The 20,822-nt window shown below is 40.4% G+C and overlaps 1 protein-coding gene and 1 long non-coding RNA gene across 4 annotated transcripts in view; one reads left to right on the top strand and one right to left on the bottom strand.

The window, feature by feature from the left end:
• The window catches only part of LOC135461701 (zinc finger E-box-binding homeobox 2-like), a 60,566-nt gene that overhangs the window by 26,009 nt on the left and 13,735 nt on the right, over positions 1-20,822 (top strand). The window lies entirely within an intron of this gene.
• The window catches only part of LOC135461703 (uncharacterized), a 44,823-nt gene that overhangs the window by 22,925 nt on the left and 1,076 nt on the right, over positions 1-20,822 (bottom strand). For both annotated transcript variants that reach the window (XR_010443383.1, XR_010443382.1), the window contains exon 2: positions 18,529-18,687. This is a non-coding gene — a long non-coding RNA (uncharacterized LOC135461703). The remainder of the gene's footprint in view (positions 1-18,528; positions 18,688-20,822) is intronic.

Raw genomic sequence — 20,822 nt, 5'->3', positions numbered from 1 at the left:
TGACCATTCCCCTTGTGGACCTGTTCACCAGACTTGTGAATATTTGAAAAGACATGAAAAAAGCATTTGAGGATATTGCTGTTGCCCCTCTCGGGAGTGACATTGACAGCCACAATACTTCTCCAAATGCTCTTTATTTCCCAGCTCATAAAATCCGGAGATTAATTTGGCTTTGCCATGAGGAAAGACAGTCTGATGTATACGTGGATTTGATACAAATGCTGGAAGGTCGCTATGGTGCAGTAGATTGTAGAATTTCCTAAAATCTTTGTATTGTTTTAGTCTATGATACATGTATATAAATGGTTCAGCATTTTTCTGCTGTCTTCTCTTCTACATGTATGTACATATGTACTGTTAATCAAAAGAAGGGTTAGACACCATGCTGAAAACAGCAAACTTCCAAGTTACCATTTGTGAATCTAATACTTGTAGTACAGTCCCAAAAACTAATTTCCCGATAATCGATTTAGCGATGGGAAAGAAAATTGCCTTCTTTGTTCCAGTGCTGTAGCAACAACCTTCCTCTGGTGACAAGTGAATGGAGGATGGAGTGGAAAGAAACAAAACTACAAAGATGCGCTGATTAGGAGTAATAAACTGATACCCTGTAGCAGAAGTGGGTCGGGCCTGAGAAAAACTTTATCGAGCATGAATAATAATCAAGGTTCTGTGGCACAAGTTTGGCTCTAATCTCGGCAATTCAATCGCAAACTGCTCGAGTCATCTTTGTGGCGGGCAGAATTTACAGAGGAATTAAAGCTGAATCAGGCAAATTTTCCTATAGTTTACTGTGAGGCTTAATGTAATTTGTCAGTAATTTCTTTTATGTTGCCTGTGAATGTGTAACTACAAGGGAGGGGGAAGCAATGAAGTGAACCATCGGTGAAATATGAACAGTGGAAGGGGATTCTGTGGCTGTACGGCAGGTACTTCTCTCAGCTAAAGAACCTGGGCTGGAATGGAGTAATCCAGAATTTGCCTCATTATATTCTATTCAGATATGTGTCATTATTGAGGATGGCTGGTTGCCTTTTGAAAGTCCTGTAAACTGCCGTGAGAGGAACACAGGCGATGTTGTGGAGAGAGCTTTCCTGTCTGAACAATGGCTCTGAGCTGGCTTACTTCAGATTAAAGGCCAGTTTGTTATGCTGAAAAGGCTGTAATTAACATGGTCACCAAAGCTGTACAGTTTTTGAAGTATTTTTGTTTGTATTATTGCAGTGTTTGCCCAAGCAATAAGCCCCTTAGTCATGAAGACTGATCCTGATATTCACACCGATGAATTTCTATTCTTACTTCTCTCTGATGTCCAAATGATCCTATTGAAAATTACCTTTTACTGTCAGGCCTAGCAACGTTATGAAATGCGAAAAGAGTAATCTTTGATGCAGTAGAAAATGAGAGTAGAATCTCTTAGAGCTGATTCTGGAATATCATTTTGGAATATAATAAAAATGGCGTCTGGTTGAGACAAGGTGCCAAATTGTCCAGAAGCCTGAGGAACATTTGGATTAATTGGTGGCAAAATGTTATGTTTGTTCAGTAGTTCTTTGGCTGTCCAGCTACAGAAGAGCATGGTCATACTTTGTGTATCTGTAGAGTATTGATGAAATGTGCAGGTCAGGATTGGCAGAACGTCCAGGCAAGAACTGCTACTCTTAAGGCCTTTGCTCTTTTTGGAAAAGTAACCACAATTTGCATTACAGTTCCTTTTGTGCATATTCCAGGGAAGTCCTTTCACTGTTGGCCGAGTCAATCTATCTGGAAGTCAGCGATGATCCAAATGATAATAAAAAAGGAGAAAAGAACATGGCAGTGTTTTCTTTATTGGCTTGTCAGATTCTCTGTTGACTCAGGGGCTGACTTTTGCCCTGTTGTTTGTCTGGGTAAAGTATTGGGGTGTTTGTGCACTGCTCCCTGACTGTTTGCCCTTCATCTTGAGGGTAGGATCTGCTGTTGACTAAAGCTTGTCCCTGCTTCACACTGACAGTATACACCCCAGTGTCCTGTATCAGAACAGATAGACTAGCCTTAGAAAGACAGGGGATGAGGCCTCAGTGTTTATCATGGCTGGAACATTTACATTTACATGAAATGCTACCAAGTGAAACATGAATGTACTTATGTAATCAAGGATGTCAAAATGTTCTGTTATTGCATACAGCTAGCATGTCTAAGGCTCCTATGTGAAAAGTACATGTGACACAATATAACATTCATGTATGAGTGAATGGTTTAGAAACCTTGGTGTGGTTTAGTTTTTTTTAGGAATCAGAATAGAGTCAAATGTGAATTCAGGAGTTTATTATGAAGTCATGCTCTGTGTCTCATACATGTATTACTGGTAGTGGCAACTGGACGTAACATAATTTTGTGACATTACATGTACACGTACATGTATGTGTGCTTAGTTTTAAGGTTACATCTCATTTTCCTTAGCTGGGCTCATTCAGAATGATGTCTAGCTTTATGCACATTGTCAGAAGGAAGGTGTGAATTAAGGGTATAAAACACTTTAGCACCTGGTGAGCGTTATTATCACAGAGGGAAAAGTCTTACCTGGATTGAATCTGTCTCAAGGGGGATATTAGGCTGACAGTGATAGATCCTTCTAATGCTTTCAGACTGTAAAACTTCCCATTTGTCAGGCCAATCTGCTGTCATTTTCACACACATTTTCATTTCTCTGACCTGGTCGTGGTGTCTGTGTAAATGTAGCTTCATGTAGCAGGGTAGATCTTATTCTCTATCTCGGGTAGAAATAAGGTAATCCTGCCTACCTGGCCTGAGCTTCTGTCAGAACTGAGCTGTGACAGTGAATTCACCTGGTCTCTTAAAGGAGTCTGTACAGACAGAATTACCTGGATGTTAGCGATACCTGTGTGCAGTAGCTACCTGTAATCAGGCCTTCAGGTATGATCAATACTAGACAGCTAGGAATGTGCACTTAATAGTGCCACTGTAATAATGTCGCACAGCTAACCACTTCCTTGTCAATAATCTGTTTGATCAGTCTATTGAGAGAGCAATCCAGGTGATAAAGAGGTGATTACAGGTGAAAAGCTGAAGTGCACACGCCACAGAACACTGATAACTCTAAGCCAATTACCTGCCACACTTCACAGCTGATAAGTATGCTACAAAACCACATCAAACAAGTAGGTGCTAGGTGTAAACAAGGTAATCTGGATAGCAGATCTCATGAGGCTTCCAAGGGTGGGGCTTATCCAGGTGTGTGTAAATCAGTATCTGTATATATAAATATGGAATAGGCTTGTGAAAATAAAAAGATTTTAGCAAAACGTACCTACATGTATGTTTTTATTTAGACAAAGGTAAAAAAGAAAGAAAAAAAGATTTTAGATTTAAAAGTTTTCAAGATTTTTTTTTCAAGTCATAATTCATGCATGTTACATGTGCATATATGAAAGATGTAAATGTATCATAAGCTACAGTGTATGGTTATGTCCACCTGTGCTAAGATGTTTTACCAGGCAAAATTGTTACATTTGCACATGTGTATGTTATAGAGTCTACATATATGGCTTCAGGTATGGATGGTAAGGACAGGCCCTCATCTGGTGGCAGTCTGGATAAGTTCCTGTCCCCCTACCGCCCTGCCTTTCCACTCTGTTTACTCTCCCAGCAGTTAAATGTTAGCATAATTACTTCAGCCCACAAAATTCAGTCCAGGTTGGTGCCACTTTTACTCCCCCTCCCCCCCACCTTCCTATTGTTCCATCCGGACTCAGCAACTGACATATATCCAGGTTGTTATTTTTACCTTGTGTGCTGTGATAGGAGTTGGGAATGATATTAGTCATTAAGGTGATGGAGATATGGAGACCACGTGGGGACATCATGGACACATTGCTTTGTTTCGAGGCATTAGTACAGATGTGTCTGTCAAATTTCCTATTGTTTCTAAAAGAGTATAAAATACAAATTGCTTATTGAAATTGCATTCCCAAGTATAATACAGTGTGTTAATACATATGTGTGTAGAAGTTGCTATAACTGTCACAGTGTACATTTACCTGCTGTGCTAAGTTACAAGCATTGTACTAAGGCTGTTGACACCCTGCAGTGAGTCATGATAAGTTCTTGACGATTGTCACCTGAGTCCAGTGTAGAAATAATTAAGTAAATATAATATGCGGGATATTTACTCATATTAATCTAAACAGCATTTCCTGTTGATGGTTGTTAGGAAGGCTAGCAGAACTGAGGGTGTACAGAGTTTGGGCTAGTAGCACCCCAGTGGGAACAGCTGGCTGGGTTGACGGGTACTTTTAACAGCATTGGTATGTAACGGTAAGCTCTGAGACACATGTGCTCCCTACAAGGTAGAGTCTGCGTTGAAAGGGCGTGAGAACAACCTGTCTACTAGGCTGACACACATACTGCAAAAGCAGCATCAGCATCTACCTCAGGCCCTGCAGCAGTCCGGGCAGGAAACCTCATCTAAGCCATCATCAGTCTGCGCCACATGTCCCTCCACGTTTGGGACGGCTCAGGATTTACCTGAACTGCACATGTGTGAGCAATACATGTAGCTCTACACAAGCTCTTTGTCCAGGGTAACTCCACCTCCCTAGAACATACTATACATAAGGCCTGCTTTATCTTCTCTCTGAGTGTGCCTGTCCAACAGATGATACCTGTTTGAATTTTAATCTTAGACCTATAAATATGAGTTATTAGTAGGGGGTTGAGGTTGATGGGAAAATATCCCCATCCCTGCCCAGGAGAGGATAAAGATGGACAATCTTTGCAGAGTTTGCTGACTTTTCCTTTGTGACAAACTGACTGTAACTTGAGATGTCTGTCTAGCTACTGTTTTCTGGGAGCTAGGGCCTGCTGCAGAAGCTGGGCTAGGTGGAGCCATCAACCTAAGATAAACAGCCCTCTTATCTGATAAGCACAGGCTAGGACATTCCTTGAGACTGGACCTGTGTGAAATTTGGACTGAGGCTCTGGAAGAGTCCCTCTTTGATAGTGATCTCTGGAATAAAGCTTTTCTGTTCAGGGTGTTCATTTTCGTCAACTTACTAAATGGCTACATGCCAGTGTTGTATATGTTATGTTCTCTTGAATGTTTTCAGAAGGTGAGCCTGGCATGTCATTTCCAAAAAGTATACATGCATGTGAAGGTCACACTGATATTTAAAATGGAAGAACCTCAAAAAGTCACATGTGGATTGACATGTACATACTGTTTTTATTAAGACTAAACATACATGTACATGTATTAGGAAGTTGGATGACGCATTCGTGTAGGTCTGCTGACTTTTCCACCCTTTGTAGTTACATTAGGTTCTGGAGGAATTCCAATGCGTAGGTGTGGGTTTGTAAAGTCTTCTTAGATTGGATAGTTTTGGTGACACTGGAAGGCTTAGTGTCTTTCCCTGTTATGATTTTATCAGCCTGGCATCAGAGCTCTCCTCTGATTGGTTATGTAATTCTGGCTAACTGTGGAATTTAGGTGGAAAAGAAAGTTCTCATTAATGTCAGTGTATTAAAGTTTGTGTAAAAACCTGGTGGTGTCCCTGGTGTGGGAACAGCTGTGCAGAGTGAAAGGTGTTGTGGTACAGGGCAGTGATTGGCTGGGGCTTGTGTAGGTACTGGGGAAGACATTAGAGAGGTGCCAGGCTGTCTGAGGTAGAGTCATCAGCATAGCCACCATGGGTCCCACCCTCTCAGGTTACCAACAACTTCACTCAATTTCTATGTGTCCTCTAGCTTTTTCTCACCGCTTAGTTATGTACCAAAGTGGTGCTGTTGATAGATAGTGGTGACAAATGGTACAGCTTGCTCTGAAGATGCTGATGAGGGCGGACTTCATGTATATACACAAGTGCATCAGTCACCAGTTAGTGGACCTGTGGCACTGTGTTCACTGAATCTTTGTAGTTTGTTCACTCTTTATCAGTTACCTTTTCAGTAGGAGACATTTATTGCACATTTACTAGATACATCAAAGGAAAGATGTACAGGTGTCACTGGTCTGAGGTACATGTATAGGTCTACAAATTAATATAGCTTAGCGATGGTGGAGAAGAGAAGAAGGTAAAATTCAAAACCTGGGAATATTGAGAAAATGAAATATCTGTAAAATATAGGTAAACCTACATGTAGTATTGAAAGGGGCTTGGTTTCCCTTTCCAAGTTAATGCTTTTAATGACCAGTGTAATGAAGTGACAATGATCTTCATGTCAGAATGGATGGATGATGGTTTCCATCTGGCTCTGCCTGGCTTTAACCACCAGTAAGTAAAAGACATGGAGATTAATAGATAGATAAATAAATATAATAGAATGAAAAAAATAGATAAACAAAAAAGAAAACAGAATTTTTTTTAAGATGTGTTTCTAGTATATCCTGTAGCCCATGTACAAAGTACAATATATTACTATGTATACTATGCATACTATGACTTCTTTTTAAAAATGTGCTTAACAATAGTAGTCCTGTCCTGTCCAGGTGTACCATGTTGAAGGAAGTGGATTAATGGTCCATTTGATTGGTATTGACCATGCGCAAATAGTTTCTGTTGAGAATTAGTTATTTGTAATGTTGTAACATGCATTGCTGAAATATTTAAATATAATTCTGTTCTTGAAAAGGAATGACAAACAATCAAGAATTAATATGAAACAAAAAGCTCAAAATTCATTCCATTCCATCTGATTGCCTCTGAAGTCTCAATCTGAAAAATATGATACCGTGTTTAGAACATTGGCACTGATGAAAAAAAGATTAGACATTTTATTCCTTTGTCCAGCTGATGTGTTTGTATTGGTGGTATAAGTTAATCTTGGCGTGGCAGATATTAGTCATCAGCTTCTTGATAGTGACAATATGTTACATATGCATGTATGTGCATGTCTATCTGTAGGAACAGTCCAACTGCAAATTTTCATGCTAAGCCAGAATGTATACACGTGTACGTGGTTGTGGTGCATGGTTGGTAGGTGATTGAAGCAGATGTAGCTGTTAATAGTGGACATAGTGGTTGCAGCTGGTGGTTGTCCCTTACAGGATTTTGTCACATCAAGGATGTGGCTTTACCAGGAAATGCTCCTTAGCATTCTTCAGCTTTTCTACCTCTACCTGCTAACATGTATTGTCAAGTGTGACTAAATGCCTTATAGAGGTAGCTATTGTATTTGAGGAACTGCCTTTAGGTGAGGTCTGTTTGACTTCCTTTCTCTGGAAGTCACCTTGATAAAGGAAGTATAAAGGACTTACCAGAAATATGTACAGTGACATGGAGACAAACAGTCTTGCATGCTTCATATACATCTGGGTCCCTCAATTATTGATAACACATTCCCCGTAATAACTAAAGTGATCAAGTCCAGGTTAGTTATTGTTTCAATGAAAGCGTTATAAGACATGCACCACAGACCTGCCATTGTTGGAGACTTATGAGTCAGCTGGAACCAAAGTGATATTGAACAGGAACAGTTAATAAAAACATATTTGAGATTTTAAATTAAGCTTTGGTATTTAAATTATATCTTTTTAAAACCAACAATTATACATTTAAAACAAATTTTCATGCATACTGTGTGTGGCAGGTACATTGTGAAATTTTAAGTCTTTGTTGTATAGTTCAGAGGTGGATTCAGAGGACTCATTTATGAACTTTCAGTGTTGATAGATTTCACATTGAGGTATTCACAGTGTGGAAGTTCAAATTGTTTTTTGCTTTGATCAGTAAATTTGATTGTGTGCTTTGGATCATAAATGGTTATAATGTCAAAGCATCCAGTGAACACAGCAGTGACATTTGAGAGGAGCATGATGCAGTTGCTTAGCCTGGGTGAAGTTGTATAGGGCATACACGGATCATTAGGGTGAGCCTTCAGTTCATGGTGAACAGCCTGCCTGCGTACGCACACTGACATTTGTACATCAGTCAGGTCATTGTTGAAAACAGTAGACAAAGCTGAAATGTCCTAACTGTCAAGTGATATTTTGTGGCAAGGTGTGATCCTGTGTCATCTGATCCTGGCTGATGGATGGTCCCCAGGGAAGTTTGGGATGAGCGTATTGATGAAGGGCACACTTAGGGGATGTGCTCTCCACCATCAGGATTTCTATGGTCAGAAAATTGATCAGCTAGACATACTTACTGCCTCCAGATAGATGCTGTATCTGCACTATTGTTCACTCACATTAATATGTATAATAGAATATTTATTTATTTATTTATTTGATTGGTGTTTTACGCCGTGCTCAAGAATATTTCATTTATACGACAGCGGCCAGCATTGTGGTGGGTGGAAACCGGGCAGAGCCCGGGGGAAACCCATGACCATCCACAGGTTTCTAGCAGACCTTCCCACTTACAGCCGGAGAGGAAGCCAGTATGAGCTGGACTTGAACTCACAGTGACCGCATTGGTGAGAGACTCCTGGGTCATTACGCTGCGCTAGCGCGCTAACCAACTGAGCCACGGAGGCCCATAAATTTAATACTAAAATAATATAGTATATATTATTTTGTTCAAATTATTTCTGTTTCATCTGCATTTGTTCCCCATTTTGGAGCAAAAAAGGGGTGTGATACATCTGGATTATTGTTGACCTATCAACTGGTCATATGTATGATATTGAGGAGTATTCTGCATGTAGGCTGTGAACATGTGTCCAAGAAATAGTAAAATAAAACTATCAGATGTTTGCAAGGCTTTTGGTGAACAGTAGTTGTGAAGTTATCAGAACAAAACTTCTGATGGTGAATTTAAATAGTTTGCCCATATTTCTGCTCTGTGGTTTTGAGTGCTAAGATGGCTCTGTCTGGTTGTGGTCTACGACACTGCCTTATCCCTTCAGAGGTACCTAGGTTAGACCACATGTTCACACATTTATCCTATCCCTTACTGGCTCTCCCAACTAGCACAATTATTGTTCTACCTACATATACATGTACACGTGTAAACCTCATCACATGGCCCTCAGTTATTTTTTCAAAACAATTTGACATTTGAGAGTCACTCAGTAAAATGCCATTGGCCCAGGTCTTCAAATGACATGCAGGTATATTACCATTATGTTTCTGCCCATATTTCTGTATTCCTAGGAGTGAGTAATTGGAAGCCATGGAAATTAGTGACCAGATTGGTGATCAACCTTCCAGTATGAACTCAAGGCCTGGGCATTGACATTTTAACTGGGGAAAAATTATTTTAATGGCATGTAACAATAAATTTAAATCGTCACGTGTGTGATGTGCATGGACTGAGATGACTTAAGGGACATCAGCCTTCACCTGTCATTGTGAGAGCATTGGAAGGTTACCTCTGACATTAACGACTGGCCTCTATCTCTTGTAATACGCCGTCTGGCCTACAGTGTGCATACAGTACATGTAGGAACCGAGTGAATATCGGCTTAGCTCCGCAAATTAATAGAAACAATCCACTAAAACAGGAATAGCCATGAATATTTATGCCAAAGATAAAATTGGAATTTAGGTGTCTGTAACAGTTATTAAGGCTAATGCACAGTTTTATCGTTGTACCCTTACCACAGAGTAAGGAATGGTTAGGACCTGACTCCCCCTTTGCTTATTGTCACACTTGTTACCTATGGTATCTTTATAGTGGAATATAAAATGTGCATGTAAATATTACACAAGTGTGTGGTGAGGCTGTAAACCATTATTTGGGGTTATACAAGTACAGGTATGTTATGTGGGAAAACCGACACCTTCAAACATGATTTATTGCAGGGAATGGTTTACAAATCTTTACCAGGTAGATAAGAAAAAAAAAGAGCTGATCCCAGAATGTGCAGTCTGATACATGTAGCTGTAGAAAATTTGAGGATAAGTTTAATTGCATAATCACATCGAGGTTGAACTAAAAGTTGTCAACACTTTATTAGCTACAGTCATAGATGGTTTAACAGACTGAGCATTAGGAAAAACTTCTAGATCCAGCTATAAATCGTCATGACACACTTGGCCACTTGAACAGTAGGGAGATTGATTAATTAAAACCTAGCAGGAACTAGTAAAAGCTGAAAGGTACACATGGCTAGGTGTTTGTCATTTGTGTGTGAGATTTGCCGACACATGGCCACAACTCTTAGCTCAACTATGACCACAGTTAGTAATTATGAATTAATTGCTGCATGCACTGTTTCTTAATTCTTTCACAATCTTCATCTCACATAAAGGTGGCGGCTGCAGGAGAAGTGGCATCGCTTACCCAAAGTTAAACTCTGGTAAATGGGCTCTACAAGCTTAATTGATACAGGTTTGAAAAGGTTGGTGTGTGTCAGAGTGAGGTTAGCGGCCTGACTGGGCGGTTCATTGAAGGGGACAGAGTGGCCCTGGCTGTTCACCCCCGTCACTCAGCCCAGGACAGGTTTGTAATAGCCCCTGACAATAGGCCTCTTAGCTTCCCCAGCCTGGCTCGTTCTCTCGCCTTTAGTGACAGATGGACCTGGCTAGCTCAGGTAATATCTCAATGGAATAAAAATTAAAATTAATGCCGAAGATGTGGAATATAAGATGAAATTACCATTTTGCAGCGCTTGTAACCACCCCAAAACCTGTCGGGGTTTGCAGCGCGGGTGCTGCAGTCTTCTGCCTTGTAATCCCATCAGTCCAGTTAATTGTACCTGATAATTCAATTGTCCAAGGTGTGAAACTTAATTAAGGTTTGCAGGTATCAAATGCTTAGCTCCTTGAAGCGTAAGCCTTGATGTGCGGCCGGCCACTTGAGCTTGTTACAGTGTATCTCTGTTCCTGACAGAACAATGACAAAGCAGAAGAGCCAGGAAAGAGAACTGCATTTGGCTGTCTTCTTGATTGACAATGTTATTGGACACTATAATTAGCCAAATTACCTGAGCAGCAACTTCAGGTGATATGTGGCTTTTTTACACTCATATTATATGAACACCAAGTGTGTCAGTTTGGTTTCTAGACCTTCATCATTCGAGTGCTGTATTTTTAACATATGCAGTGAAAACATTACATGTAACTTGTTAAGGGTGCATTGACAAGCCTGTTTGATGCACGTGCACAGATGGGTACACGTCTGTGCATACATTCATGTATTATTGTTAACATGGAGCATTCAACTGACTAACCAGTAAGCAATGTCAGGTCTGTTTACATTAACAGATATTTTGCCAGGTAGGATTTAAACCATTTTTCTTATAATTTACCTGATAATAACTACAGCCGGCCACATACATGTACATGTGTGATAAAGTTTTGGATAGTATCTATGCTAAACAGATTTTGACTTTATCTGATGAGACGTCTAGATGAATATCCCATTTTAAGCAGCAGGCCTATATTTCATGTGTATTTATGGTACATGGATGAGCTGTATACACAACCACTGAGACTGTTGACATTATGAAGCTCTAGATACAGCACTTGTAGCCTGCTGATAAGGAAGGCATGTCTCCACTTTTCAGTGGTTGCACTACAACTACCTTCTGCAAATCATTTTAGAGATAAGGGAATGGTTAAATGGTTAAGGGAGATGTGGGGGTACAGCAAAGGCTATGGGGAATTTGTATAGGGGTCAGAGGGCAACTCTGAGCACAGTCTATTTAGGGAAGCTGGGGTGACAGAAGGGCATGCAACCCTTAGTTACCCTCACATGCCCTTGGGGGACAATGGCTACCTGTCGGTACTCTTTGATGTGGACAGCTAGCCCCCATATTAACGGTACTTTCCATTGTGATGGAAAATTAATGGTTGCTGGAGGATGCAAATGATCTTCATTGGGACAAAGCTTGGTGTTATAACTGTACTTTGTGTACTGCCAGTATTTACCTGCAGTGAGTTTTAATTAATTCTTAATGAAGAAGGTTAGGAAGTTCTGAGTAGTGTAATTTGTTCAGGGTATTTTACTACACCCTGTGGGAAGTGATTATGTGCACTTTTCTTCTGATTAGATCTTCATCTGGATTAATTGATATTATTTACCGGTATATTTTAACTTTGGTATTTGGAATATTGGCTGCTAAAGTTACATATGTACATGTATCTACATGTTGATAACTTTCAAATAATATTTTTTCTTTATGTTACTGATTTTAAATATGATAAATTGTTAACAGAATATGGACTTTAATTGTCTTTAATGTCATCTAATGTTAAATATCATGTTGATGTAAGCATTAGCAGACTTAGCAGTGCCCCTGTGGGGCATTATTAATGGGAGGTGCCCATACATTTATTTAATATTAATTTGTTCCCAGTAGTTGAAGCTCCTAGCTACACAACGTGAATATCCTTCATTACAGTTATTCTTGCATTTTTATGTACCTTCACCAGTACAGTTCAAAAACTTATTGAAATGTTTAATGTGTTCACAGACTTGTTGCTTGTCAAGCAAAAGTTTTGTCCAGTGTTGAAGGCCTGTGTACCTGATGAGACTCTGTAAATGTAATTAAGCGATGTATTGAGGTGAATTTTCCAGAAGACTAAGAGCTGTGCTGTGACAGAATGGCCTGATCGAGTGTGGCTAGATGGAGACTGGTTATTTTGTCTAGGTGTATCAGGGGACACTCCACCCCCAGATTGCCTCTGATTCATCTCGCATCCAGCTCTTCTCTTCTGTCTTCTCTCCAGAGTCTCTACCTTGTATTTAATTGACAGCAGTTTTGTCACTGGCAGATTGGTTGACTACAAGTACATGTGTACTCATACTCACTGTAGAGTGTAATGTAAGCCTGTAGCGTTGCCTGCCAAGACCACTGTATGATTTTATATTCTCAAAACATATGCGCTTGTATATATACACGTATAACTGTAAACAAAACCTATGCTGTATACAACCGTTACAGTAATTAGAACACCTTAGTAAACACAGCTGGAGGGCAGGTAAGACTATCTCCATTAGATCAGATGTTGCACATTTACCTGGCTGCCTGAAGCTTTGATGTTTGATCTATTCACCTGGCTGCTGTGATGAGATAACAGGGTGTGTCTGAGATGAGTCTGGGTCCAGCAGATGGGAAGATGTGATCTGGGTTGTGCAGAGAAGAGGAGAACAGATGGGTGGCCAGAAGGGCTATAACTGTAACTGGCTGGGGACAGGGGCAGGGAGAGGTGAGGGGCAAACTCTAACAGCTGGCTTAATAGCAATTAGCTGGATAATCTGGACTTGGGCTAGAGACTGGTGGATAACTGTAGTTCTGGACAGTGAGATGACAGGACTGTACCAACACCTCCTGTAGTCACTGATGCAGATTAGTTGTAACACAATTAGTACAGGCCTGCCCAGATTGGGGTGGAAATGGGGCAGATTCCGCAACCTGAATCACACTGTCCCATCTCTGTTGAATATCTTTCCATTTCTGGCCAGAGATGATGAAGATTCAGTAATCACACTCATCAAAGTTGCTTTGTTGATATCTGGCCGGAGCTCCTGGAGAAGATTGACTACAGGTACTAATGTAATTTTGGCTTTGTGCTGGCTGAATGGATGAGGGCCAAATTTTAATTGCTTCTGACAGAGTATGATGGTGGCGTTATGGGTCGACAAACAGTTATCTTAAGAGGCAAAATGTGTCCAGGTGGTCATCATGCTCGACTAACCTGTAATTATGAAGATTAAAGGACAGTAGCCAGCATCATTTAATCTGTGATTATTATGCAGTGGTAAGTACATGTGTATGTGTTTCAATGTGGCTTAGGCCATGCAGGCTGACCAGGCTTATATTGTAATAATGAGGTAATAGCAGAATTTACATGTGATTATCCTGTTGGTAAAGGTGCCAGGTATTCTGCACATCCTAATACCATCAGTGTGTAGTGAGTAATACATGAGGGTTGCTATTGTTTATCTACCTGCATTATTATGTATGGGTTTGCATGGGTAATCCCCAGCTGACAGAAGCAGATGTAGCATTTTAGATTAAACTGAACGTAAATTTAACATCATTTAAGATACAAAATTTGTATGCATTAGAAAAAAACTGTTGAAGCAGATAATTAGAGCCAGATTCTGCACTAAAAGTGAAAAGTCTTTTTATTATTCTTTGACATAGATATACAATTGATTAACAGTGAACTGTTAAACTTTATCACACACATTGTTTCTTTTTGTTTTGCATATTTAAGCAGATTAATAGATGTGTGAATTCTTTGTGTTGATTGGAGTGTGAGATATGGACAAATGGGATTTGGGGGTGACAATGGTCATGTAGATGTGGTCAGGTCCAGTCAGAGAGTGTCTAATGGGCATGCAGTTGATTGATCACCTCAACTCTCACTCCTCAGCATCACCTCTGCCTGGGATAACTTCTTTTGTGCCTGCCCCTTAGGTGTCCTCTTATGGGGTAGCTTGGAGAGGCTGGGTTTTATAGGTGTGATCCTCACCCTGTCGCCAGCAGCCTCTGTGCTGTGGTAAAGGGCCAGTATCATTGTGCTGGCCCACACCCTACAAAGGCCTTTTCTCCCTGTCCACTTGTCTCACGGCTTTGTCTCTCCCTGGCCCCCCTCCCCCTCAGCCAAGCTTTCTTACACAGCAAGGCTGGTGAGTGTTATTGTTATCACAGGACTTCCTCCGTTCCTTCTGCCTTTCTTATAAATTCGCTCTGACAATAATGACCTTTACAAATCCTAATCCTTTCACCGAACTTCATATTTAATAAACCTGGCTGTGAGTAAATAACTAAAGTTAAGAAACCACTGTCCGCACATAATGCAACTCAGGCTTAAAATGTTATAAGTAAAAAGCTTTTGTTTTTACTTAAATATTAATTCATTCAAATGTGAAGCAGCTAGGGTTATAGATAGGTGTGACAGTCTTTCTCTCCTCTGGCTGCTACCTTAAACTCCTGTTAGAGGGACAGCATTTTATGGGGGAAAATGGTTGAATCCCTGGAGAAATTTGGCCACAGTCGGATGTTTTGTCTTTTGCTGGAGTTAGAAGTCTGTGAATCATCAAAGGCCACAGAACAATGTGACTATAATTGCAGGCCACAGGGAGGTGTGCACAGACCACTTAACATAAATTAATTGCCATGCAAATGAAATTCTACTACTCTAGCCTGAACCTTTCCTGGTGGGTGTGGCTAACTGGGCAGGTTGAATAGGCTGTCAGATTGAACTGACAGATCAATGGTCTGTACAGTGGCCATGTCTGTTTGGAAGCCTTTGATTGGATGAAGCCATGGTTGAGTGGCAGAAGGAATTATGCCTGTGAAGGTGTCTGTAGATGTTGGTCGCTGACAGGCTTGGCTTTGATTCCACCCTTATAACTTGGCTCACCTGGATTTGGGTCTAATGTGAGCTCTGGTGACAGTCGAGCAAGGTGTGGCATTGCCTGGGACAGCAGCATGATCAAGGATGCTGGAAGGACTAACATGGCAGGCCTGAGTTGTGGTAAGTCTTTACTTTCTACCATTGCAGTAAGCCACCAGAAGGGGTCGGATCTTGGCCGCAATGTCGGACATTCAATAACCAGCCTGTCTTGCCAAAGGTATGGCAACGTTCTTGGAACCTTTGAAGCACCTGTTTTGAACACCTTTGGCTCTTATTATCAGGTTTTGAAGGTAGACTGATAGTAATAGATACATAAAGGGAAATAGAATATATTTGGCAGCTTTTCGATTGCCTGCTGTTTTGACAGGGCTGGAGGATCGTGCGGAACCTGTTTCTTCATCACGACCAGCTTTGTCGCATTTTAATAATTCATGCATTTCGGCGCAGAGCTGTACAAGGTACATATGTGTTAGCTATTTGGATTCTTGGGCTGTGTGCACATAAATAGCTGTTTTGGGGAATATTCTTAGCTGGTATAGCAAGTCCATTTGTAGAGGTAAATAAGCGCGTTTCTGCTGGGTCATCTCTGTCTCTCATACATTAGGCAAATGTGATGTTTTATGTAAGTGGGCGACATTTGTTGTTGGTAAGAAATGTCAGGTGGTGCAGTGATGGAGCTGGCACTGAGATAAGAGAGTTGGGTTATATATGGGGTCAACGGTTGATGTTCCTTGGCTCTCCCCCTACCCTAGCCCTGACTGATCCCTGCCCAGGTGATGCCCATCACTCTACTCTATCTCCCCTTCCAGGGTTAGCCATGTAACAGGCAGACTGTTGTCTGAACAGATATTTCTCTCTTCCCATTGCATTTCACCATGTCTGGGGTCATTGATACCCTCAGGTGATGCTGTTGAAGACTAGTCCCTGAATTTCTCTTATCAGCTCAAGCAGTATGTTTACCTGCTACCATAGACTTACCTAGTTTTCAGTATTTGTAATTTTTGGTTCAGAATTTTAAACTTTCTGCAATTTATATTTCGGTTTGTTTATGTTTTATGTAAATGTATCTCGTGAAATGGTAAGGAAATAGAGTAAAGTATTTGTGGAAGAAAATTAAAATATAAAAAGAAATATCCTAATGATTTCACTAGAGTGTCAAACAGGCATATTTTTTTGTCAGTTGATGTTGGTTTAATTTTATTTAATTAATTATTTAGGTATTCATTTCCTTTAGATTTATTTTTTTTTACCTTACATGTGGATAAGCTCTTCATAAATAAAGCATAATAATTTTTTGCTAATAAAAATATCTCTAAATTGTCTTAAATTTTTTTTATTTAATTACAGGTGATACATTTACATGTAGGTATATATAAGGGATAAGTTTGTGAGGGACTATTTATTTAGGAAACGGATGTCGGTAAGCATTTATTGCCTGTGAAAAGGACTGGTTGTAAGATTTAAAATAATCAAATTATGGGGAGCTCAACTAAATGATACTGACAGTTCCAAATGAGGTACGGGTGATAACCCAGGTATGTCCTTATGTAGATTCATGTTACACAAGTGTAATGTATTCAATGTGTTATGATATTTGGTGATTACATTGTACTAATTACCTCTGAGGAAAGTCACAGGTAACAGACTCAGGTGTGTATAGAGGGTGTAGGTGACAGCCCCCCAGGGAGTCAGTGTAAACAGTGTTTACCCAGGCCTGACTAGTAATAGTTAACTGTACAATGGGGAGTGAGTTATTGGTGAGAATATGATGAGGTGGATACAGCAGTTGACCAAAGTCAGGGGAAGTCAGCCTTAACAAAGGCGATCACCTGCCAGCTCCTGCTACCTTATTCATTATAAATGAGCTGAATGGCTGTAATCTCTCCTATCTATCTCTGCCTTAATTACAGCACTTTTCTCTCATCAATACTTAATAGACATCCAATGGTGAACCATCCTCTTCTTGTTAAACACTTCTCCTTTGCAGACCTGCTGTTGTAACAATTATGATCAACCTTTGGATTATCAGATAAGATGTAATATCGAGGTACAATAGAAAACCTGGAGGGCTTCTTCCCTTTGCTTAATATAACAGCCAATTGTTTTATCTGGTTACAGTCAACATTATTGCAGCTATTAAAAACCAGATCTGTAAATAATAATGTAGGTAAAAAAATTTGTGCAAGTTACGGAATGGACATCTTTTCTAGATAAAGATGTTCTTAAGCAATAGGTTGTTGAGATAGTGTTGTGTAAAATGGACAGGGTGTTATCCTCAGGTAATACTGTTTGTAGGTGGTGAGGTTAGGGGGGCAACAGACATGTGCCTCTGTCATGTAAATAAAAGAAGGTGTGTTCCAGAGGCATAGCAAAGAGGATTGGTTAGGAAATAAGCCTTTAATAAAATTCTGCCTTCCGTGGTTTGGTTGGTAGTGTGTATTTATGGAGCAGGTGGGTATTATACCTGTATTGAGAGGCTCACAGACACGTGCCTGACTGGTAATTGTGTAGTCAGGTGAGTAAGTTTAACTGATGAGGAAAAAGCTCTGTAGTCATTTCAGGTGCATTAGCCAGATCTCTTGGCATCATCCTCTTCCCTTGTGTCTTCTCCATGAATTATCCAATATTCCATTAAGAAACTTTTGTGATAAATCAAACCCACCTGTCATCTTGAATGTGAGGCCAGGAAATTGATAAAGCTGATCGTCAGGTAGGCCCCTCACTAACGAGGTGTTTGCCACAAGTTGCCTGCTGCTGCTTGGCAGACTTTACGTCTTGAAGATTGTGTGAGGGAGGAAATTGTGCGTGCTAACAGGCTTGTAATACCTGTGGTTGACAGTTGACTCTGTCATATCAGCTACCTTACCTGTCCATTTACTCACAGGTACGGAGAGCAAAAGCCCTTCACTCAACATTGATTCTTGTCATTTGATGTCATTAGATGCTGGAATATAGCAATTTGCTTAGTTAAACTGTCAGCTTATGGTGAGTGGTGAGAGGCTGCTGTTGGGGAAGTGGCTGTTCTGTATGTGTATTGATTACCTGGTGGAGACGGGTAAAATACCTGAGCACGAGGCCTTCCTCTGACAGGTGCCCATTGTTCACGCTATAATGGATGCAGCATTTTACATGCAAGCTCTAAATGACTTGTTTTCTGCGTGTGGGGCTGCAATTGAGCGTGTGTCCTGTGCATTGCTGCTCTTACCAGCCAGTCAACGAGGGAAGGTATTGACACAAGTCAAGATCACTAAATGACAGATATGTTTAATTACCTGTAGAGAGGAAATCTCCAGCGGCCCAGCACTTGCCTAGTTCTGGTCACTTCCTGGCATCACAAAGGTGGTCGTGTGTAGACAAGCTCATATCACACGTCTGTGCTGTTAGCTACAACCATCCCCAATAACCCGTAGCTCTTGTACTACATGATTTCCCTGCAATAAATGTAAATCGCTTTGATTTATGGATATTAATTGATGCTAAAAAAGGTGAACTCACCTGGGCAACCTGTGGTGTCCATGGTGAAGTCTGTCAATGTCAGCTCCTGGCTCTTCAAGCTTCGCCCACAATGGTGGAGGGTCTTCAGCTCGTGGCCAGGAAACAAGGCAACTGACAGAGACAAATGAAATAATTGAAAGGTAATGATCTCTTCTACATTTTAAGATGCTGATCTTTGCCCTGGCTGTTGTGTGGGGAGAATAAGCCCGGACTGAACACTGCTGCTCAACACCTTCAGATATTCACATGGGTGTAAATAGGGGAACATTGAGCATTGTTCGAGTGTCAAAGAGAGGACTGAAGCAATGAGTGTATTTGATGTGGTTGTCATTGCCACATAGGGGCAGCATACACCGCCTCACTACCTAAAAACCATGTCATTTACATAAACTTATCAGGAAATTCTGCTTCTCACGACCTTTGGTATTCTTACCTCTCATAAATATGCCCCAGTAATGTCCTTCCTAAAGCTACCATGGCAATATGAAATTACATTAACCTCAGCATAATAAAGGTAAATCCTGATTGATAAGCTAATTCAGCTCTAACTTGATCAATTCAGTGGAAAAAGATATGGGGAACGAGGACTATTGGTATGTTTCCCTGAGTTTAATCAATTTATGAAACTGGAAACGACATGAAAGTTAACCTGTTTGAAGGGAAGTGTGTTTGATCTGGGATCAGTGCTAAGGATAGGTGAATTTGTCTGCCATTGGACCAGCCTCCTACAACCTCTGGGGGGTACGGCAGAAAGGTAGGCTTCTCCAAATCATTACTCACCAATTGCTGAGGGAGAAATTCTATTACGTTGGGGCAGTTGCCCCAAAACTATGGATTTTTTTCTGGAATTTATGAGCAGTTTTGATCAATTTATCAAATTTGCCTGGTCATAAAGCTTAAGTGGTTTTGGGTTAATTGTGAAGGCCTGTATAAGGAGATCAGGATTCGCCCCATTACTGAAAAGAAACAGAAAGAATCGGTGATTCAGGCAGGCATCCAGTCTAATGAAGAAAGTTCAGAGAAAAAAAAAAACCCTATAAAGCAGCTCCTGTTTAGACAGATGCAGCGAGCAGTGGCTGACCTGTAACTTCATGTACATTTACATGTATGCATATACTACCTGTACAGTTATATATATGTGTATTATAATATATATGGAATCCTTTCTGGATGAGATTCTAATTTAGTTGATTTCACATGGATTATGTTCGTAGCAGATATGGAGCTATGGAGGTTCCCTGTTGGGCCGGGATTGTAATTGACTAGCAGCTATATTCTGCAATCAATATGGAGCTGGTTGTGCTGTGACCACTGTGAAGGGAGAGAGTTGTAAACATGCCAGAGTATGGACCTCCAGAACCAGCCAGCTAGAGGTCCAGTACGACCAAACTCAATCAGACATGGTCCACCTAATCACACTCTCCACTTCCCTCCATCTCACTGGTTTAATGTGGAATGGATGCTCAGTAGTTAGCAGATAAATATGTTTTTGTTGCCTGTTAACTTTTATCAGCCAGAAACATTTGGCTGCGATTATAGAACAATTCTCCTTAGATCTGCAGAAAGAAAAATTCTTGAAACTCAGGTTACCTTTTCCTGTTTCTTAAGTGGAATTGTGCAAGCAAACTTAGTGGTGATCAAACTTTAAAGACTTTAAATGGTTACGATGTATAAGCACAAGTTTACAAGTGTTGAAAATATGATTGTTAAATTCAGTAGTCTTGGCTGCTTTATAAAATAATGATGAAAATAAATCAATGTGTACTGTTGAAGCGAAAAAGTGTAAAACCATGGCATATCATTATTCCTATTATGGCCCTGTGCTCATTATGCTACATGTAACCAAACCAAACATGTTCTCAAGGTGTACTCCATTACAGTGTGTACTCTCAGGGAAGGTCCTTTATTTGGTGGTAACAATAATTGCCTCTGTTTAGCTCTACTACAGCTCTAGGTATGTCAGATCATACTATGCTAATTGTTTGATATTTTCAAGAACTGTTTGCAAATGTCACTAAGTGGAGGAAATACCAGGGGACTATGGCTGGCATTTACTGCATGGCCATGAAAT

This window comes from Liolophura sinensis, chromosome 1 (assembly GCF_032854445.1).
Source record: "Liolophura sinensis isolate JHLJ2023 chromosome 1, CUHK_Ljap_v2, whole genome shotgun sequence".
Taxonomy (NCBI): domain Eukaryota; kingdom Metazoa; phylum Mollusca; class Polyplacophora; order Chitonida; family Chitonidae; genus Liolophura; species Liolophura sinensis.
This window is presented reverse-complemented; position numbering and strand designations above follow the sequence as displayed.